The sequence below is a fragment of the Centruroides sculpturatus genome, unplaced genomic scaffold (assembly GCF_000671375.1).
Source record: "Centruroides sculpturatus isolate CEXI.00-Female unplaced genomic scaffold, Cexi_2.0 scaffold45, whole genome shotgun sequence".
Lineage (NCBI taxonomy): Eukaryota > Metazoa > Arthropoda > Arachnida > Scorpiones > Buthidae > Centruroides > Centruroides sculpturatus.
Window position 1 is genome coordinate 400,810 of NW_019384310.1, and position 24,356 is coordinate 425,165.

Sequence of the window (24,356 nt, forward strand, 5' to 3'; positions counted from 1 at the left end):
CACTAATACCACTGAAAAGTCCATGTCGACAATGCCTTGATCCTCTCCCATCATGTATGATACATGTACAATTTAGCAGGGAGGGAGTCACAAAAAATACAGTAATTAATGAAAACCATCATGCACAAATATAAGCTTACCTAATACCTAATCTTGATCAAATAGTAACTAGAATCCTAAATATATTTTATAAAAACATTTAAACTTCTTATAGAAAAACAGTCTGAATTTAATTTAGGTGCCTATATACAATCACTTAACTGAACTACATAACTAACTTAATATTTTTGTTGCAATAACATACATCTATTTTATCATTCTGAGTTTAGTAGCATTTTTATTCTTTAGCAATATGATTTTCATTCATTGCCCAAATCACAATATTTAGCATTTGTACCAATATGTGCTATACTGCTCACCTGAGTCTCTACTATTTTCTGATATACTCCCTGAATTAGTCTATTGAGATCACATCATTAACATTTATGAAAAGATATCATAATCCATTATATTTTTCTTCAAGCACTGTAAGTATACCTGAAACTGTTACTCACATAAATTAATCTATACCCTTCTACAAATGCTTGTAATTTATTTATTTTGAAGTTCTATCATTAAAAATTAAATTATTTCTTTGTTTTATATTATAAATGATATAAACATATTTCAAATAGCTTGACACATCCTTTACCATACAAGTTATTTTGTTTTGATTTTTTTAATTAAAAAAAGCCTCTTATCGATGTCTGTTTTATCTAAAAAGACTAGAGAAACATTCAAAATTTAATTGTTTGGGTTGATCTTATAGGTCATTTTTTTTCAGAAAGTGAATGCATTGTGACTACATTTGCAAAGAAGCAATTAACGGTTGAGTGCTTCTACGTAAAGCTAATGACATCATGATGCAGTCAGATAAACAGGTCTTTAAAATCAACATAAACAGTTATTTTTCAAATATTTTGTTATTTTTTTTTAGACTAAACAAATTATATAAAACAACTTTCTTACTTAAAAAAGAAAAACAGACAACTAGGCAACTTTTTAAAGCCAGAAATGATATTTTATTAATCATAAATGCCATAAAAAAGTTTTGAAATTTTTTCTGAATGATGGCACACTTATAAAAATAACAGAATTATTATAATTAATTATTTTTAAATTAAATATAATATTTAAAAAAGAAAATATTTATGAAAAAGAACATTAATAGCATTTAAATGAGTATATTGCCAATATGAATCAGTGGTAGCTCTAACTATAAACAAAATAGATAATTACCCAGGCCATTGTGTATGGAAGACCCTACTTTGGGTTCTAAGTCTAAAGTACAACCAATAAATGTAAGAAAAAATTAAAATGCCAAATTTAAGGTAAAACAATTTTAAAGATTTTCAAAGTTAACTGGCCTTGGAAATGACCTTTTCCTTGGGTTCTTCAAGCTCTAAAGTCATTAATAAATAGTACATCAATTTATTTGAAACCTATTGACATAAACAGATGAAAATTTAAAAGTCAAATTCCAAAAATGCTTTTAAATATCACATCAGTTACAAATCAATACTTGTGAAGAGTAATATATTAACATATAGTCTGTAAATGTTAATTATTAATAATTACAACAGATATTTCTTAAATATTGATGCAGTGATTGATTGATTTCTACAAGCTGCATGTTATAATTGTGCCATATTCTTGATACTGTATTTCAACACAAAAGTATAGAATTTGGATTCTAAGTCAAAGTTAGAGATTAGAATAATCTTGTGAGATTTAGTCAGGCTAATGAATATTAGATCTATTGTACTGATACTTATGGGAGTGAGAGACATTAGGTTATTTGCTTTGTTACAGAACAAGATTTTTGGTAGATATGAAATATATATTCCAAAGTAATATTATCTAATGTCTGGGGTTTATGTCTTTTCTAAATCATTGCTTCCTTATTATATCTACTTACTTGAAAAACACTTTTGTTTAAAATTTTACTGCAAGTTTCAGCTTTTTAAAATGCTCTGATGAGTATATCAGAGCACTTAAAAATATATATACTTACTGGGAAACTTTAAAAAGCTTCTCAGTAAGAGAAGCTTTTAAAGTTTCCCAGTAAGTATATATCCCCCTTCATACCTAATATATGTACTGTACTTCACAGGTACAGTACATATATTAGGTATGACATATCCACAGTATTCACAATAAGACAGAGCCCTATTTACTGCAAATGAAGCTAGTGTGGTACCCCATCCCTTTTATACATTAATTACTTACAAATTATTCTACATACTATATATTTTGATTCTTGCATCTTTTACAAATTCTAAAATAATTTTCAACTTCTATAATTGAAATATAACCTCTGTACTTTTCCATTCTGTTTAATTTGTTTTGGTTTCAGCTTTGTTTTTAAAACTGTCTTTCTCTTTGGACTTTAAACTAATACAAATTATTAACAGAAGATGGAATATCTACTAACAATTTTTTTGATATATTTAAAATGTTAAATGTATAGATAAATCTATAAAGTAAATACTTTAAAGTTTTTAAAATTAAAAGTAAAATGTTTTTTGTAAGTTGATAGCAGACACATACAGTTATCTGTTTTTTGGAGATCAAGATGAAAAAAGAAATTCTTATGAATACTATTTAGGGGTTTTCAGTTATTTTTGAACAAGTTTATTACAAGAGAAGTCAATGTAACAAATGCTTATTCAAGATTTTTATTTGTTCAGATAATGTAAAATATAATAATATGAAGAGATAGTTTGAAACTTGGCAAAATAACAATGACAGCAGGTTCATAAATAAAATCTCTATGATTTATTAAGTATAACTGAAAATATTTGATTGTAATCTTAAAACAATCACACTTCAAATGACAATGGCATTACAGACTAACAGTATTGCAAAATTCTTAAAATTTCATTGAAAAATTGAGTTTCTTTTATTTTGTGAAGTATTTAAATAATGAAAAAATGTTTTGTTTAAAAACTAAAATATAAATTATTATTATTTTGATCTGCAGCTAATGCTAATTTAATTTGCCCCCTTATTTTAGAGAAATTATATCATAGCATCCAGAAATTATAGGGAGGAATAAAAAAAAAAAAACCTTATTTTTTCTTTTTATGTGGAGCTACAGAATTTCTTTAAAAATATTTAAAAATAAAGAAACATTTTCAACTTCTACATATATGTTCAGCAATAATATGTGAAAATTTTAAAAATCAATATCAATATAAGTTTAAAACTTCATATTTAAAAAAATGAAAACTAGAATCAGAAGTTTTAAACAAAATACCCTGGAAATTCACAATTCAAACTCTAACAACATTCTAATATCTAACTACATATTATGAGTAGATTAGTACCAAAGATGAACAAATTTTCATTTGTTCATCTTTGAATCTGGAACTAATAATTTGGTGATAACGTTTGCAGTGCAAAAATTGCAAATTTAGCAATTCACAGATAACAATCCCAATTTATTAGTTATAGGGAAGATTTGTTCACAAGTATTTGTTGGCACTTTACAGGAGCCAACAAATACTTGTTTATTCCTGTAATCATTTATTTAAATATTATATCAAGGTTTAACTGTTTTTCTTAGAGCAAAAAACTTTAGAATATTTGAATACTTTGGACTGTGTTATCAGAAGTTCATAAGAGAAATGTAGATCAAGAGAAGACAATAAATTACACAAATGATGATGATCATGTAGTCTAAAAGCTGTAAAATTTTCTATAATCTTGCTATTGCCAAACTCTTGACAGTATTAATGGTAATAGCTTTATAAGTTATCATATGCAGACATAACATTAAATTTTGTTTATTAAACACATTTAATATAAGCATTGTGCAATATCAATGTTAATAAAGAATTTTTTTGCTTTTTATGCTATCAGCATTTTTCTACCAATGCCCCAGCTATTCCCCATTCTAAAGGTTGGCAAGTATAATAGTACTCATCATGGACACTAAATATTATAAATTTCATCCAAATCAGTTCATTGGTCATGGAGACATTAAGGGTTAAACTTGGCAATTTAACAATAAACAAGTAGCAGAGCTTTACTATAGAGTACTACTGTGCTCTATGATAAATGAATTTTTGAACAATGAATCAAAAAACAAAGGACAGCAAAAATCTAAAATTGTTGACAATTATTAGTATATTCACAAATATAATTATTAATATACTTTTGTGTTTTTATTGTCATGACTAGGTGCGTAGATAGACACTGGGCATTTCTACATCATCTTTATTCGGAATATCCTATAGGCCAATACACGTTTTGGGGTATAGGATATTCCGAATACAGATTATGTAGAAATGCCCAGTATCTATCTATGCACCTAGTCATGACGATAAAAACACAAAAAAGAAGAAGACACGGTTTCAGAATACACACATATTAATATACTGTTTAAAGGATTCACACAAACCTAATGGGAAATGAATGCTAGTGGATTTGGCTGAATCTTTGATATTTTGTAGTTATAGTAGTCCTGATCAAAGTCTCTATAGGCACAAAGTCAAAAAATGAACAATTTTTGAGTTATTGAGCATCCAAAATGAAAAACTGGTATAATCTGTGCACGTGTGAAGCCCTAAATCTTTTTTGTTTCAAAACAAAATAAGTTTGTGCCTATGGAGACTTTGATCAGAACTACTAGAACTACAAAATATCAAAGATTCAGCCAAATCTACCAGGACCCATTTTCCATTAAGGTTTGTATGAGTCCTTTTTATTTTTTGTAATGAAATAATTTGAATTTGGACTTAAACATTTGAATTCCATTCTATTTTAACATTCATTAGGAAAAGATCAATCAATTAAAATATTCAGGAAAGTTCCAAAAAAAGTGAAAAATTAAACAGTTATTAATCATGAACTATTTGAATTGATAATTAAACTGCCATAGATATTATTTCCTTAAAATACATGACTCAACAATGATTACAATATAATAAAATTCCCCCCCCAAGTAATGCTCATTATTATAGTGATTTATGAAAAGAAATATTTATAATTAAGTATAATTGTTATTGTTTATTTTTCTATTTCTAAATTTTGCAATTTATTAAAATCCATCTTCAAACTTTGATGCTATTTTTGTTGACTTTCTTAAAAATCTGTTTAGCCCTGTGGTAGACATTNGCACATCAACTGCCTCGAATCATTCCAAAGGCAGTCGGGCATGCGCAAATGTAAGAGTCTCCCAGTAGACGACGCCAACTAATCAGTGAAAGTTTGTTGTCACTTTCAATAAAATTAAATAAATATTAATTTTAGTCAGTAGGTGTAGCAAAAGAGAGTGGGATATATGCTTGAAGTACTAAATGAAAATTGCCTAACATTATTTTTTTTTAAATTATTTACTGTATTTTATTCATCATCATGCATTAAAATTTAAAAAGTACCGTTACTATTAAAATATCTATGCTACTGTCTCAAGATAACAAATCCAAGCTATGTCTCTGACAACCATCAGTAAAGTTAATGATAAACTTAATTTCATAATTAGTGAACATTTATTAAATTTATTGATATGTAACAATGCAAAAATAATAGTTAACACTATTCTTCCTTTGCTGACATGAGGCAAAACATTATACAAATTTTTTTTATAAATTAGATGGTCATTATAGTATAAATATGAGAAACAGTTTTCCTAATTTTCTAATAACATAACTAAAAATATCAGACATTTAATTTTTTAACTTATTGAAGCTTATGAGAAAAAGTTATGAATGAATACATGAATGACAATTGTAATACATTAAAGTTTGGCTGTTTATCACTGGCATGTAGCTAACCAAAACAGATTAAAATTATATAGATAGCAAAAGCATCATATTGTGAATTAGGTATGTGAATGTAATTCGCCAATGAAGGCAGGAACAAAAATTTCAGACAAGACACCAACAAGAACATCTGATATATCAACAAAACGGAACAAAATTTATTCTTATCGGGTTTATGCTTATCTGATCTTTTTCTTTTCCAAGATTCTGGTTATGGTTTGTACCCAGCGATTGTTTTCTCCTGCCCTTTTTCTCGTGTCACGACAGTTTGATATTCATATGAAGTTATAAAAATAAAATCCATTCATGTGTTACAATAATTATAAACTAAGGGTAAAACTATCTTAGAATCTAAAACAAGATTGGGAATATGATGCAGGAAGAGAATAGAGATAAAGTAAGAATAAAAATATCCAGGATATTTTTCTTTGTTTGGGTGATGTAGTTCCTTTTAGATGAATAGGAGGGGGTCCACCTAGATCTCTTCGTACTAAGTTCCACTTCTTTCCTTTGGTGCACTACATTTGATGCTTTCCTTTTTCTTTTTATTTTCTTGTCTCAATCACAAGAGTTGACTACACAATTTTGGGGACTATGTTTGGATAATCTGTCACACCCTTCACCACTCCATGAGATGTTGCCTCATCTCATGCAACTATGCTCCTAACACTGCCAGTCTTATCTTGGCTTGAGCAGAAAAGTCCATCCTTGTCTTCTGACAGTCTGGGCAAAAAGTTGGCCTGCGACTCCTTTCCTAACATCCCGTGTGACTTCCCTTTACATTATTCCCGACAGTTCTTGGAACAGACCCCCTCGTGCTGAGCCAGAAAAGATTAAGAGGGGACAGAAACTTCCAGAAATATAAAAGACAAAGAACAGAGGAAAAGATATTAGATTTAAAAATATTATAAATAATATGGCATGCAGCCACTATATTACATGTTCTAACACATTAACATTGAAGCAATGTTAGCAACACTGATGCTCTTTTTGGCTCTGTTGATGAAACTGTTAGCAAATGGTGGTATGAAGGTTGGCAAAGTATCACCAATGGCATGTAATCTGTTGCTGCTTCAGTTAAACAAAATGGTGATACCCATAGTCAATGTATCAAGGCCAATGGCAACATTCTTCAGTTTAAAATTGATAAAAGCACAGATTTTAATTATAAAAACATAAATGGAGTAAAGTAGTAGTTTGACAATGCATGATATCATCATTATTGTCACCAGATACAGCTATATTGCACTTGGTCATGACCATGCAGTGCTAGCCTGATGGTAACTTGCATCTGAGGCAAAACAATTGCAAATAGAGAGCACTTCTAGCACTGCCACTATTGTATAAACTATTTATAAACAACTTTAAAGTATATTTACTGTATCAGCTTATTATTTTTATTTATTTTTTGCCCTCTTTTTAAATATTTTTCTTTGCACATTTTGCCACCTGAAGCTCATCACCAGTAGATACCCATCAAGCCAGCCCTGTGGCATTATCAACAATGCTTCTGTTCCAAGTACGGATATCCCAGTACCACAAAAGAATTAATACCAGTATCACAAGTAATTTTAAAGTATCAATACCAGTCAGTATCAGTATTGGATATCAAAACTGGAAATCTTGCTGTCTATTGCGGTTAAGTCTGTGGTTTGATTTTGAATTGTTTTGTGTAATTAAAACTTAATTTTAACATAACTAACTAGATATATTATTTATTATTAATAAATTATTAAAACTGATTTCTCATATAAACTAAATGCTAATTAGTATGTTTTACATTAAAACAAGTATTAATTATTTAGTTTACAATTGTCATTGCTTAGCAGAAATTTAATCAGTTAAAGAAATAAGTGTGAAAGAATTTTGCTGAAAATGTAATATTTGAAAGTAATGCATTTGAGATAACAAGATTGTGGACATTTTAAGCTGTTGAAACTTAATGATTGAAATAAAAAATTGAACTAAAAGATCAAAAGAATTATTTTATTTGATACTGAATAAATGTAGAAAATTTAGACAAGTTTGTAAATGAATATTGTCAAGGAGGCCTAATGAGTAGTGACAAAATGATTCAGGTTTCCACTCGTCAAAAGCCATTTTCTGGTGGGGGTTGTTTTTTTTTACTGTTTCTGCCCTTGGACACTAAGAGGGCCTCTTTTCTAGTCAGCCCATTATGGGTTTGTCCAGGCCCACAATGGGGCGGCCTGGTGGTGAGGGATGGGGCCGACATATCCAGATGGACCGCCCCCGAAAAATTCCTGGGATATTTTGATTCATTCGGATTTGAACCCGGGACCCCCAGAGTGGTAGGTTGTCACCTCAACCGCTCGGCCATCTGGACATCGAAGGGAGTCGGGTTAGCATGAGTCATCCCAAACAAGTTGAGACAGGTATGCCAACTGAGGCAAACCCGAAGGAAAGCCATCGACTTAGCTCTGCATTGGTCGGCCAGCGAACCTCGAAACTAGATATAAGGCAAGGTGACCGTTTGAACGAAGAGAAAAAGTAAGGCTTTAGACCAGGGGTGGCCAACAGTTTTTGCCCCCGGACCGAATTGGAAAGAAAACTTTTTCCACGGGCCGAACCAGAGACTGCCCTAGGAAGACTTTGAGGTGGTGCAAGATCTCATTGTAGTGTCAGATTAGAGATTACAGATACATATTTCACATTATCGTGCTTTATCAACACTCTACGCTGTACTTACAAGATTTGTAATGGAGGGTTAACTCTGAACGCACAGTGAGTTGTTGACTTTTTTTTTTAGGCATCAGAATTTTTCATTGAGTTATTTGGACTTCAATCGCTAATATTGAAAGATTGATCACGGGCCACATAAATTCATTAAACGGGCCGGATCTGGCCCATAGGCTGTGGCCATGCCTGCTTTAGTCTATGTTATTGGTAGCAATCAAGGAGTATTGCTGTATATACTGTAAATAGATGTAAAATAAATGGACTCGATCTGAATTAAACGAGTCATAAGGTGTTCGTTCTGATAGACCACAAATCCGGAAATCGGATGGCACACTCCGAAATTTATTAATATATTTATATATGAATTACTTTCAAGAATTGGAAGTACTGTACAGTAATTCCATTTACAAATTTTAGATTTTGTTTGTTGATTTAGCATACATTTTTTTATTTTATTTGTAAATATATAAATAAAACTAAAATATTCTTTGTGAGAATTCACTGCCAGGGACCAGCTTGAAATCTNATTTAAGAAAGATGGAATACTATACTAGCGGATTAAAATAAATATATATCAGTAATTTTATCATTTACGAATGTTTAAGAGAGGAAAAACAGTAAAACTTTCAAGAATTGGAAGTACTGTACAGTAATTCCATTTACAAATTTTAGATTTTGTTTGTTGATTTAGCATACATTTTTTTATTTTATTTGTAAATATATAAATAAAACTAAAATATTCTTTGTGAGAATTCACTGCCAGGGACCAGCTTGAAATCTACTTACTTTAACTTGAAGTGTTTTTCACTGTAGAAGAAAATTCAAGCGATAGTCACAGTGCCATTTGGATGGAAGACATCCACTTGTCCCTATTCCAGTTTTGGAAAGTTTTTAACCTTTTAATTGGATATATTTTTTCATACTTTTAAGAGAATTTTAAAATTTATTTGATAATAAAGTCTTTAAAAAATTTGATTTGAGTCAGATCATCACAATGTATTCCAAAATGAAAATGAATAAAGAGTGACTATTTTGTCTTAATTTTGTATTTCCATTCAGTATTGCTTAATATGGATAACACTGATATACAAAACAGCATGGATGAAAAATGAGATTTAATGCCCAATTTACATTTCTTGTCACAAGGTCATCCAGACAATTGTATTCAAATGTAGTCTTACTCAATGATAGCAGAATAGACAACTGGATGGCCAAGGTAAAGGTGTTAGCCTGACATTCCAGGGGACCTGGATTCAAATCTGAATTGGACCTTCTGATATCTGAAGTGGCTTGACTCATGATAGGTATCATCTGTCATTCCCTAACCATCCTATTGTTAACCTACACTTGATGGGCATAACAAAAAGCTCTGGTAATGTTCATAATGTAACAGTTTATATATTTATAAAATACGAATAATTTTCTCCAATGACATAATTACTGTATGCAATGCCTGCCATTCATACAAACTTTGAAATGAAAGGAACCCATAAAAATTTTTAAATTTTTAAAAAAGTTTCTTGGAGTAATTGAATAAATTCATTTCCAGTTGTGGTGTTGCTTATCTCCTAAATATGATATTTCTGATCCTTTTTCGAATTTCTATACTTAAAATACCTATACAATAGAATTTAATTCCAATGTAGGCTTTGATTGTTAGCAATTACTTTTGGTTTATCTGAATACATTTCGCTATTGTATTCATATTTTTTAAAATATACATTATTCTAAAACCATATACAGGGTATTTTAATCGCATATATTCGCACAGGCTAAGCAATCTGTAAATACATTATTTTGTTATTTGTTCTGAAGCGAATTGAAAGTGATCTTATAACAATATTCCTTTAGCCTGTATAACAACTGATTTTTTTAGCGATAAACGGAAAAAACAATTATAAAAAATACAAGAACGAAGTGAAATAAATTATAATTAGCAGAGCAATGGCATTGCATTTGAAATGGGGCAAATGCAAAGGGCCGAAAAATGTTAAGAATTTATAATGGAAAAATTAAATTACTGGCAACATTTAGAAATATACGTTTAATTTCTGAAATCTTAAAAAAACGAATTTAAAAAATTACAAAACGTTAGTTTATCTTTAATTTTAATTTTAAAAATATTTTTATTATTACAAATGACATTATCAATCTTAATTAAAAACATTGATTTTGAAATATTTAAAAAAAATTTAAATTCAAAATAATTTTCAACGGGTTCAATTATTTTTCTTTCACAAAATCAGGAAAACAAAAAGGAGGGGGCACTGACTAGCCTACATTATCGAGTCACGCGACCAAATTATTGCGTGCAATGCTTCCAACAAAGCAGTCGTTACAAATAACGCAAAGTCATCTTTATTTTCTTTTTTACAAATTTCACAATTTGCAAACCCGTAGGAAGATACTGACTTAATATCAAAGTGATTTCTGAATCACTAAACTTGCGCAACAAATTATAACACTATCGAAAATCTTGCATCAGAAAACGCACTTTGCATTTAAAATAACGTCTATATCTTAACACAAGTTATTGCAAATGATTAGGTTTTTTGACAAAATACAATAAATTGTATACGTACAAGTGTATACGTATAAATGAAACCCTTATTTATAATTGATTAAAATCATTTTATATGGATCTGGGATAACCTCAAATTTAATCGTTGAGTATCGAAGTTAAATAATAAGATACTAATTAAGTAGGAAAGCCGCTAAATCGGGATTCCAGTTGATTAACACCGGGTAACAGCGCATTAGTCTATATGGCAGGCCACGGTTACGTGTATTGGAAACGAACCTATAACCCGTAATGGGGTCGACCGGTAAGGACGAAGAATGGAGCGGGATACGCCGATTCGCGTTACTCGTGATAAATAGTAGGATGTAGATCGGGTTCGAATTCGAAACCTTCGCGGCGAATGGGGTCTATCGAGTAGGTATATTTCATTAATGTACGGAAATATTTAAATTATATCATCTTTCTACTAGGGTATTTTTTAAAGTTATTCTATAATTAACGACATCAACATTTATCATCTTATCTCGTCGTCTGACAATACGTGAATTAAGATCGAATAGATAATACTACACTTAAATTCAATTTTATAAATTTTAATGTATTAATAGCATAAATATTGGGTCCGCGACATATAATTTCATTATTTTTATTTAAGAAAGATGGAATACTATACTAGCGGATTAAAATAAATATATATCAGTAATTTTATCATTTACGAATGTTTAAGAGAGGAAAAACAGTAAAAATGATCCATAAATTCGCGAATGATGTAAAGTTCTACAGGAGAATCAATTAATTTTCGAAGAATATTTACTAAATTTCCTGTTAGAAATAATTACTTTTAGATTTAGTTGATTATTTGATGTTATTTGTCATTTTTCGCGATTAATTTAGAATTTTCCTGTTTCCCACTTCTTTTTAATCGGGTCAAAAGCTGAAGGGCCATTATTTAGACCATCACTTGATCGACCAAGCTTATCTCGAAATTTAAGACTACGGAAATTTGATATTTTCTAAGTTCTTTATTTACTAACGTTAGTATGTTAATTACTCAAAATAACGAAAAAAATATGAGAATGAAATGAATAAATGTCGATTAGTTGTATCGGACAGACTGATTTACCATTGGATGATCGGATTTTCTATGTAAATATGTAGCTATTGTAACTAGAAATTAATTTTCTAAACAAATATTTTATAATTAGGCATTTAATGTTTGGAGTTTTGACCTTCTTTAATAATAAAAACTTGTCGAATATCGAGTAAATCTGGCATTAATAAAAAGTCATAATTAAAAAACAGATTAATATAGTAAATCCACTTTTATGACTTAGCTGGCTGTACGATAACTTTCCTATCTTATTTCTATAAGCCGAATATTAAAAATTGAGATTGTTTTCGGAACCAGTTTTAATTACAAATACTATATAGATATAGCGATATAAATACGGCATCGATAAATATATATATATCGATGATAAAGCGAGGTGTTTTAAACGAATGGTCGTAAAGCGGAGGTCTACTTTATTGTGTTAATTAATCGTTATAGCCTGTTGTCGTTTTACAAATAGATCAAGGCTGAAAAGATAACACAAGAAGCAAAATTAGAAGCTATAAAAACACTTCATTTCCTATTCGATAACACGTATCAATTAATCAAAAGTATTTTAAAACGTTATTGTATAATTAAAAAAACATTGTCAGATCTTTGGTATGCACTCAAGGTTTACATCATTCAACAAACACCCAAAACATATATCATTTCTGCATTTTTATTTGCAAAATGCACACACTTTACGTGTTCCCTTTATTAAGCGCTCGAAACAGATTTTTCCCACTTAATCGTCCATTTTTGAGTTTTTTTACGAGAAAAAATGACAAAATTTATATGTAATAAAATATAACTGAAAAATTGAAAATTTAAACAAAAAATAAGACTCAAATATCTCGCAAGTTTAAACTAAGTTTTTTTTTCCTTCAAAAGTTTCATCAGAAAGGTCGAGAGACGTCGAAAATAACATTTTCCTTCGGATAGAAACGTCATAAAATCGACCGTAACTCGTTATTAAAGTTCCTAGAAACTCGTCATATATAAAGGAAAAAAGATTAAATTAGAAATTATCCATTATTTTCTCGGTAAAACCCTGAAAAGTGAGACATAAAATTGCGATTAAAAACGTAAAACCTAAATTACTATACTAAATAAGGTACCGTAGGATTTTTTCAAAATAATAATAGTAACCTCGACACGCAAAAACGAATCCACAATAGAATAGTAGAGTCGTTACAAGGGCGTTTGACCCCGTATGACGCACAATATGTCCTCTTCTAAATAATGGAAAAAAGACGCTAGGATATAAAATATGCGAGACCCGACTCACCGATGACGTCAGCATTCACGCGTCCTAACATCCGAGAGAGGTCGTTGACATCTACACGAGTTTTAAATTTTTCGTTCGAACGTACTGTACGACAAACTGTCATTCGTTTATTAATATTCGGAGATAAGAAATTTAAAAATTATTATCTTTCGAATTAATTTATCAGCAATTCTGGGTTTTTCCAGTTGATTAATGTAAAGAAATTCAAACCAACCGGAGCTATCTATGCCGCTATCGGGGAATACTTACTATTATTCTTATTAAAAAAAACAAATTAAATACTTAAAATACCTTTTAAAATTAAATAAAAACGTAAAAAAAATAATTATAAAATTTTAAACTTCGAAGAATTATCAGAAAAAGTACAGAATGCGCGCGCGAACTTCTGTTGTTGTTCTTTTTAATTTTAAATTTATTCGTTAAGTAAAACTTATTCTAATCATTAAATTTATATGAAATAGATAATCTACTCCTTAATTATTTTCATATTTAGTTTTTCTTTTTAATTAAAATATTCAAACATATTTATAAACACGATAGAAATTTTTATCGTAGGTGGAGCGACGGTGCCTAAATTTATCTCAAATTATTTAGTTAAGCGATTTTTATCGTTATATTAATGGAATATAATATTAATAAACGGAATAAATTCTTACCTTCGAAAATTATTTTACTTTTCGGCAACTTTCATCGAACCAGAACCCGACGGTCCACTCGAAACTGATTCATTTTTTTTGTGACGTCACGACGGCAGCCCTCTAGTGGGCAAGGGCAAACGTACCGAATTCGACCTACGCCTAAATATGTTGCTGGTCATTCTAGAATTTACTTTTGTTTGTACGACGACGCGTTTAACCAGTAATAAACCATTATTTAAAAGAAATTAATTATGATATCTATCAAATAAAAAAAAAACAATACAAAAATGATAGCCACGGTATCGAACAAAGGGCGAGACGCGTTTTTCAATTTTTAAAAGTAATAGCCTCGTAAATGTTCCGGTTCGGATACAACACGAAAATTTCGATACTTTTGTATTGTTCGAGTCTTTATTTAGCTTCGTAAACCTCTCTGTAATTAAATTTAATTATTTTCTTATGAATTTTTTAAAATGCACTAAAAGAAAGGTCACTCTATCTATACAATGGTTACAAAAAAGTGAAAATTATGTACGGAAACGCGATTTCCTATTATTTTAAGGTGTCAAATAGTTAAAAAAGTACTTAAAATTTGAGTTTTAAACCATTATTTTTAATCAAACACCCTAATTTTTGGTACAAAACACGAAAAAGTCATTTTTGAGCAGGCGAATATGCAAAATATTATAAACAAAATTAAGCCGTAAATAAAAAGGTAGGCTTTATTTTTTGGCGACGTTATCCCGTATATAAAATGGCGGTCCGAGTAATGATTTTTCGACATTTAAGATAGCTTTGATACGTATTTAAAGAATCGACCGTGCCGTGTATCTGTTTAAAGAAATTGCTTAAGACTCGTACAATTGCCAGAAAAACGTTCCTTTGTCTATAAATAGTTATATTTCCAACCGGCATTACAAACTAAAATGAATTTAATTCTAATTTAATTTAATAATAATCCGACTTAATTCCTTTACGTACCGCATTTTTTCCAGATTTTAAATTAAGGAAGAGACGTTGAGCCGTTTGAAGAAAATAATAAAAATTTGGCCGAGTAGTTACTAAAATTAAATTTTTTTATTTTTCTTATCGGGGAGGATGTATTTTGTATAGCTGACAGGCCAAGGGTAACAAGGCTATTGACTCGAGATGTGGGTCAACGGGTTAAACATAAAAATTCATCTTTCTTATTAATTAAAATGGGTTTTCATTTTTAATTAACCATGAAAAATGCCGCTGTTTATTAATTAATTAAAAGAAAAATTAAATTTTCTTGTTTTCCACAGTAAGTTACATAACAGTTCTTCTTCATTCACATAGACATGTGTCAGTGTAAAAGAGTATCGTTTACTCTGTCTAAAAATGTTATCTGGACTATTTCCGGAAACAGCGAAGATGCGCACACACTTTTTATTAATAAAAATCTGCAGAAAACACTTATATATACAAAATTTCCAATTTTTAATTTATATATTTAAATTTAAACAGAGATTTTTTATTGCCACGTGTTAAATTCGTTAATTTTTTTCGGGCAATAATTTGATTAAATTTAATTGTCGTAGAAGGTAATTAATAGTTTAATAAACGTTAATTTTGCACCGGTATAATAATCTCCCTACGCAAATTAATTATTAAGATGAAAAAGTAACCATTTGTCCATTCCGGATGCAGTGACCCACGTTAAAATAAAGGGCGTTTTCGTAACCGTTGCGGCGACAACACTTCCTCTGTTTAAATATCTAGGACTATTTACACTTAAGTAAATACTTAACACGATAAATTTCGTTATTTGCACTCGTACGCTATATAAATTTTCAAATTTAATTTACAAAATTAAAATATATAAATTCGCCCACGTAATATATCTAACTTGAAGTACCACATTGCGCGTCCCACGCTACTCACCTCGCGTGTTATTCACCCCTTTCTCTTTCTCTATCATTCTACAAAGGGCAACAACCACAACATAACCTACAATTGTCTGACGTAACGAAAAAAGACGAATCGAAGATACAAAAAAAACATAGAAGACGGGTGCTCCGAAGTTTCCTTCCCGGCGAATCGGAGCCTTCGAAAACAATAACCTCCGATTCAAATCAAACTTAACGGGTGGAGAAAACGGTTTAAAACCAACCACGCCCAAATTCGATCACAAAAAGCCTTTGTCTATCTTTCGAAAACAATATACGACCATTTTTACCTTGGTTACAGGGTGGCATGTCATTCGATATCGCGTTACCGACTCCGAACACACCTATCGATCATAAAACGTGCCTTTTTTTACGAGCTATCGGATTATAAACAAACCGACCAAAAAAAAGCCGTGTCTGGTTTAAAAAAACCCAATTTCCACTCCCTTTTTACTAAATTATCGAGCATTTATTTAATAATTTATTCGGTCTCGCAGGTGGTAGACCTACTGGGAAGGTTGAATAAGTGATCGAGGACACAAACGAAGCCAAGTCACGGATTAGAATTAGAAAACGTTGGCTTTGAGACAAAAAAATAAAAATAAAAGAACACTCTTCTAGACAATAGAATATTTTTTAAGAATCGATTTTTAGTTTTAATTCGTTTCAAAAAGTCGGTTAATTAATAAGAACGATTTAAGTCATTTTTTCGAGAGGTGGAAGACGTTCGCATCCGTACATTAACTCGGACCGGATCCCCCTTATAGCCGGAGGTATTCGCTGTATGGAGGTTGGTCGGAGTATTCGTGGAGAGAGAAGAGATTATAATTAGTTGGAACTTACCTTGCGCGTCCTATGTGCAGTTGGCGTCGGCTACACATCCACGTAAACGCAAGACGATCGCGCGCAACATTCCTCCCAGTTGGTAGCACATCAACTGCCTCGAATCATTCCAAAGGCAGTCGGGCATGCGCAAATGTAAGAGTCTCCCAGTAGACGACGCCAACTAATCAGTGAAAGTTTGTTGTCACTTTCATAATCGTGGCAAACCCTTTAACCTGGCCGACATTTTTAATTTTTCTCCAAAGACTTTTCAACAATCGTTTTCCTTAAGCATTTCTTGCCATTTGTTTTTCCTAACTAGGCTATTTTTTCATCCCTTTAATTCGATATTTCTATGTGGAACACTAAGTAGAAATAATGTCGCGGCGGTGCCCTTTATTAGCGGATTTTTCTCCGTTTTTTACCTATGAAAACCTGCATATTTTACCCACCTTACCCCACGGAGATATCTGCGCATTCTACTTATATTTTCTCGTAGTTTCCGGCATATTTTATCTTCCTTTATTCATAAATATCTACGCGTTTCATTCACCTTTTACTCGTCGATATATGAGCATTTTATTCTCCGTTCATTCGTTACTTTAACGGCGTTTTTATATCGGATTTAAGTAAAAAATCTTCTCGTAATTTCATAATATCTAAAAGATAATCGAAGAAACAGGTACTGTACGAGAGAAGAATTTACATATTATATTTTAAAAAAAGTATATCATCGACACGTTTTATCAGCCAAGTAGGTCAGAGCAAATAAATCCATTAGACACTGCGACTATTTTCGTCTTTTCTACTTTGACCCACCGAGTTTACCAGAAAATCGATTTTATAATTCTCTCCCCCTTTCTTTACATTACATATATTCGCGCGATCTCCCTCCTCCTCGTCGTAACCGTCGATTACCAGACAAAATCTTCCATTCTAAATGAAAGGTGATAATAAACGAGTCGACGTAGTCCTATCCTTGTTTTGAGAAAGTTTGTTTATCCAACAATAAAAGCGAGTGTGAAGAGAGAGGAGTTAATTCCTTCCCAAACATACGTCTATATATAGAAATGAAATAAGCAATCCGAAATAAGAAAATAGATGGTAGAGATTTATCGAGCCGACACGCAAAATTCTCGATGCGTGGGGAGAGACGAAGATCCTCCCCTTCCCATACTCAAAGAATCGTATTTAAATGAGCCTTCCGCTTAATTGGATCGAGCTCAAAGAAGCGCGTAAGTAAATGCGCTCCTTTGCTTGTCACGTGACGTCGATCACCCACACGCGATATGTGTCGGTAATACGTCATTTTCAGGTGAAATCTAAACACGTAGGTACTATTTATGTTCATAAGGTAGTTTAAAGGAATGATGAGATAGTTCCCATGTGGTCTAATTGACAGGATACCTGGCTTTAACCCAGGGGGCCCGGGTTCGAATCCCGGCATGGGACGATGGGTTTTTTACACCTTTACGCAAGCTTTTCTTATGTATTTTAAGGAAAATACACTAACGAAGTTTAAGAAAATATTCCTGTGGCTGTTTTTTATTTACGCCGCTCCTCGATAATTAATTACGAAATCGACGTTGGAAATTTCTTAGGTACGAAAGATACGGTTTTCGATACATCGATACGAGTCATAGTGAGTTGACCTTCGTCAACCGTTGTGTGCCAAGGAGAGCTACTTTTCTCTACCTTCCTACGCACGACGAGGAATGGATGCTGCTGAGTTGACAAAAATTAAAACTAGAAAGCATAATTTTAGTTTACACTTTGTCGAATTAAAAAGAAAACGCGTATATTTGGATTTATATAATAATTAATAATATTTATACCTTAACGACTTAATTTTAAATATTATTCGGACGATTTTTAGATATTTTTCATTCTCCTACACTCTACAAAAGGCACTTCTCATACACCTGATTTTATGTTTCTAAGGTCTTTCGGAGTGTGTATGTGTGTGTATACACCAGACGGCATAATGTATATTCTAAGATGCCAAGACGGCAAAATCTAAATAAATAAATAAAATGAATACGCTAAAAATATTTATAATTATCGAAATGTATATGTAGGTTACGTGTAAATAATTTGCGCTTTAAAAATCTCGTATATAAGCAGTTAGTGAACTTAAAAGTCGGGTAATGCTTTCGGTGTTATCTAATGTTTGATATTGGTGCATTCGACGGTTGACGGATTTGATTTAAAGCGAGATCGTCGCTTAAGGTTTTACATGAACGTTTAAAAACATAATCAAGCGCGTTTAAATTAAAAAAAAAGAAACTTTTAAAGCTTTATATTTTAATATAAACACTCTTTAAATGCGGCTGACAGCGAGTAACGCGTTTGGAATGGATGGAAAGTAGACCGCGAGTTTGATTACTTGTACTGTAGGTTGTATGGCAGAGATTACTTTTGAATATAAAAGAATCGTCGGAATGACAAATTTCTGGCACGGATGATAATGGTTTCGGTATAACACGATATTTTGGAGTTGTTACGCAAGTCGCCGGAGGTTGTTAACTGTTGATATTTAGATTCGGTTGTGTATGAATTCTACTTCTCTTTTTTACATAATTATAATTCTCTTTACACGATGAAAAATAACTTCCATAAAATAATGGATTGTTATGAGTTTTTCTACCATAATATTTTAAGTAACAAAGGAATCTATCGATATTACAGATCTTTATCAAATTAAAACACCCGAATGTCCTAAGGCGCCATCTAATTTCGAAGCCTCTCGAAAGTTCCTTTTAGCATTTATAAATGGATTCTTTTGGGGGAACATCTAAGCTCGAAAGCCCCAAGAAAGCATCAGTTCGTTTAGAGGATTATTCCGTATTTTGCTTTTGTAGTAAGCCTACTTAAATACTTCGAATTTTACATATAAATACAGCTTATGAAATGAATGATTAGAGATTTTACCACACGATAAGGGATTCGAGTTCGAATTTGATCATATTCTTGGGCTTTCTTTCGTGAATAATTCGAATTTCACTTCCATTTCTCAAACATCAATCCTGGTCCTATTGAAGCTAAAGAATAAATTTGAATTATTTGAGAATTATTTGCTTATTGCTGTTGATTATAATCTTGTTTCGTCACAGTAAATATTAAGAAGGGCCATCCCGGAAGTGAAGAAAACAGTCTTTTCCAGATGAGAACCGAATTTGGGTCCTTTTGTTAAAAGTATCGCAACGTTTCGTACGAACACTCAGGCAACTCATATAACTTTCTAAAAAAATTGTAATTAGAATTAATTAACCCGTGAGGGATCTTGCTTTCAGCCTGATCAGAAATCTCATAATTTTTATCACGAATCAGAATATCGTTCTTCCATCCTTCGTTCGTGGTATCGACCCCATTGAAGGTCTGATTCCCGCCATAATGGGCGTAGGCTAATCGTAGCCCTTTACGGTGCGGGTTGGACCTTTCCTCCTACCAACCTCTTAAAATTCTGAGAATTTTAAGAGCGTGGTAGGAGGAAAGAGGTTCACCAAGGATAAAATGAAGGAGGAATACCGAAGTGCACGGTGGAGAGAAACTACTCAACATGGTTTAATGAACGGAGAAGAACGACACTTAGGATTTAAGAAAAATTTTGGCCGAATAGATTCTCGGTAAGAAGGATATTCCGAAAAAAAATGGGCAGAAGAAAATATTTGGCTTATAAACTTCTCATCGGGCTGCGATATGAAAAAAACTGTAGACCTATAAATTCTCACTGTCGTCCGTCTGTCTGTCCTTCCTTAATCTCGAGAACAGAGTTAGGTAAATGAAATTCAAGACCGGATACTGAAAGGTTAAAGGTAGGAGGCCCCTATTAACTAATTAAAAACTTCTGTTGAAAACCGGAAGTCACGTTATTTCAATTTAAAAATTTCCCCCGAAAGGAGTTAGATGACTCGCTAACGGAAGAGTATGATGTACGGGGGCGAGAGTAACTACAGTACTAATTTGAAGTGGATAGCATATACAGTATTTTAAATGAAAAAAATTAAAAATATGATTAAAAATTGCAACCCGGCATTGTGACACGTTACAATAAATAATTGCTCGTTATCGTTGGCTCGATCTAACCGATCATAAACACGAATGAAGTACAAGACAAATCTAAACAAAAAGATTTTGAGAGTTTAAATATGGTTTTATTCCAGATATTCCATCTTTTTAGATATATTTTCTAAAGTTTTTTTTTTCCTACAGTTACTAAGAGAACATTTTTTATACTCGTCACGGATTAGGACATCTGGACGAAGAGAGACGGGGCAAAGTTCCAGGAGCGGATTTAGGGGGATGCGCGGGGCGCAGCTGCATTCCTTTCTGGGATTTTTCTCGAGTAAAGGCGAGTACTTCAGATAGTAAAAATAAAATTTAAGGCATATTGTTTCCTTTCTGCACTCCTCTCTTAATATTTCTGACCCGCTGTTAGACGTATATGGGTCGATGTAGCCCTAAAAATTTCTAAGAATCCTCTATTTTTGAACCTATTTATAAGACCTTTAAAGAAAATGGAATTTAAAAAAGAGAAATAAGGGGCTGTCCATAAATGGCCTCACACACTGGAAAGGAGGAAGGGTGTTGGACAAAGTCGGACAATGGGAGAAGAGGGATTGAGCTTCAGTGGACAACCTTTTATTTATTAAATTTTATACAATTTATGCATTTTATTATATTTATTTCAAGTTCACTTATACGTTTCGTTTCTACTTATGGTATCTATCATTCATAAAACGATGAAGATTTTAAGGGAAATTGAATTTTGTTGGATGTTCGAAGTGGGGAAGGGTTACGGAAACTTGGACAAGAGGGGGAGCGGAAGTGAAAATTTCAAGAAAAATGCGGAGTATTTATGGACAGTCTATAAGTGAAAAGAAAACTATTTCTAAGAATCCGACTGGAACTCGAACCCAAATCCTCAGAGCAAAGGCCGGTGCTTTCGCTGTCTCGTCCATTGTTTTTGATTAATTATAGAGGATAAAAGGAAGCAATTATAAGGAAATATAAATATACATATTTAAAGTTATGTCTACTTCACAGTGTAAGTGGAACTATAGACTATTGCAAAGTTTCTCTTGTAGCTTGATGTAGCGATTGTTTAATTTTTCAAATTCCGAAGTAAAAAGTGCAAAGAGCAAACGAGCAGCCATATTTATGACAAAAAGTTTGAAGAAATTACACGGAAAACATCATACGTCGGACTTTTATTCTACAAGTTTGGAAAAACAGTGAAATCGTTATTAGTTTTAAAAGAAGATGCTCTTCGAGATTCAGAATTTTTCATTAAAAATTAAATTTTAATATAATTTAATTCAATATGTTTACGTCTTCGCTTGCACGGTCTTCCGGTTCTTAATGGTATGTTTTCCGGCACGATCCAAAACCATTTAGAACTTAATAATAACATTTTAAAATATCTTCTAAATGATATTGAAAAAAATTAACAATTATTTAATAGCACTCAAAGCATTTTTATGTAATAAATATTTCTAACATCACCACAAAAAGGACTTGTACATTGAATAAAATCTTCCAATAATTTAGTTTAATTATTAGTCACTAGATGGTGGCACGTAATTAACCTACCAAGCAACGTCTATATAAATAGGTCTGGACACGAGCCATTTTGTGGAGCCGCCATTTTGGGGCTTTTCGAATAGTACGGGTTTTAAACAAATTTGTACGAGCGGTTAGTTTTATACATTAAACTAAAATTACATAAAACTAGTGAATTTCAGTCTAATAATAATTTCGGATTATCGTGCAATCATAATTTTATGTAACTTGATCAAAATGGTTTTTTTTTTTTTAACTCTCCGCCCTGTGGACAATAAAGAGGGTCTCTGACGGGTTTGGCCAGGCCCACAATGGGGCAGCCGCGTGGTGAGGGACGGGGCCCGACATACCCGGACGGACCACCCACCGAAATGGGATTTTTCATCCGTCTGGATTCGATCTACGAATCCCCAGAGCGGTAGGCTGCCACCTTGACAGCTCGGCAATCCGACCATTTATTGTCTCTACTGTGGATCTGCCAAATCTATGATGGTTTCCGAAAAAGACTTTTACTGTACACGAGGCTGACGTAACAAATTTGAAAATGATAATACTGTAAGTATACAATAATGTTGTATAATATTGTATGATGTTATAGCATTTATATTGCCAGATATTTGTAAATGAGAACTGCTAATTGGTGTAACACTCGAAGTGCATAGTCTGTAATCAATGAAGTCTATTTTTTTCCGTTCGCTTTAAAAGTTCCTGTATGATTAATTCGCAATAAAAAGCAAATTTATGCTAAATCGAAATTGCGAATATGATAGAACGAGAAGGCACAGAAACAGTGATAATACTGTAATTAATTTCGTTAATTTTTTACAGTTTTGATTTTACTTCTAGGACTTTTTAGACGGCCAGATGGTTAAGCGGTTTAGATATCAGCCTACAGCTCTCGAAGGCTTTTTTTTTAACTCCACCCTGTAGGCACTAAGACGGCCTCTTTTAGCAAGCCCATTATGGGTCTGGCCAAGCCCACAATGGAGCGATCGAGTAGTGGGAAACGGAGCCCGAAATATCCGGACGAACCATCACCTAAAAAATTTCTGAGGCTTTTTCGATCGATCTGGATTCGATTCCGTCCCCAGAGCGATAGGCCTCCACTTTGACCGTACTGGTCGAGTCGAAAACCCAAGGAATTTTCCGTGGGCTTCTGTCCCAGACGTGTCAAATTTTCCCCACAACCCGGCTCCAGGCTAAACCCGCAATGGACTTGATAAAAAGTACCAATAGAAGGGAAAGAGTGAAAAATGGAGATCTTTTAATCAAACTCAATATGGGTTTGGCCAGGCCCGCGATAGGGCATCGGGTAGTGGGAGACGAGGCCCCTATCACTCGAAAAATTCGTGGGGTTTTTCGACCCGTTCGGATTTACTTTCCGAATTCCAGAGGTAAGTTAATACTTCAACTGCTCAGCCATCCGGCCATCAGTGAATATTGCTTATGTTCATAGAATTTATTAGATTTATTATAAAAGTTATCGATCGCATGCGATTGTTGTTCTTAGAATTTTAGACTGACTACTTAATAATTATCTTCAATCACTGCTGCAAAGTAATGGATTTTTCTATTGTCATAAAGGATTTGGGTTCAAATTCTAGATCCGAGCTTCATGATTTTACCATTTGTATTGGGATGCAGTTTCATATTCACTTTTTTTATAGACGAGTTCACTGCTGTATTGAATAAAATCGAGACAATGCAACACTACTTTGTCTACATAATAAATCCAGCTTATCAGAATTCTATTCATTTCATTTGTTTTACGTCTTCCGTAATTAGAGGAACTGCTTTCGTGCCAAGCCCACAAGACAATCGGGCGTTGAGGGGCGGGGTGGGACTTAACTATATCAAACCATCCACGAAAAATTCTGAGAGTCGCTTTTCAGATAGATATTTTTTTTGGAAATTTATATTTGATTTTCGACTTTTATATTCAAAAGCATAATTAAAATAGTGACGTTTTAAGCAAAGATTAAAAATATTCCAATTTTTAAAAATTTAAAATTTGTATC

At 32.2% G+C, this 24,356-nt stretch overlaps 1 protein-coding gene across 3 annotated transcripts in view; it reads right to left on the reverse strand.

Annotated features, from left to right (window-relative positions):
• LOC111621244 (dnaJ homolog subfamily B member 6-A-like) overlaps positions 1–16,938 on the reverse strand; it is a 39,188-nt gene extending 22,250 nt beyond the window's left edge. Inside the window, exon 1 of one of the 3 annotated variants that reach the window (XM_023363334.1) lies at positions 16,798–16,938. The gene's annotated coding sequence lies outside the window, so the exon portion shown is untranslated. Of the gene's footprint in view, positions 1–13,406; positions 13,552–14,062; positions 14,219–16,797 lie in introns of those variants that run through there. The other 2 variants (XM_023363327.1, XM_023363343.1) reach the window with 2 other exon arrangements.
• Positions 16,939–24,356: the final 7,418 nt, after the last annotated feature.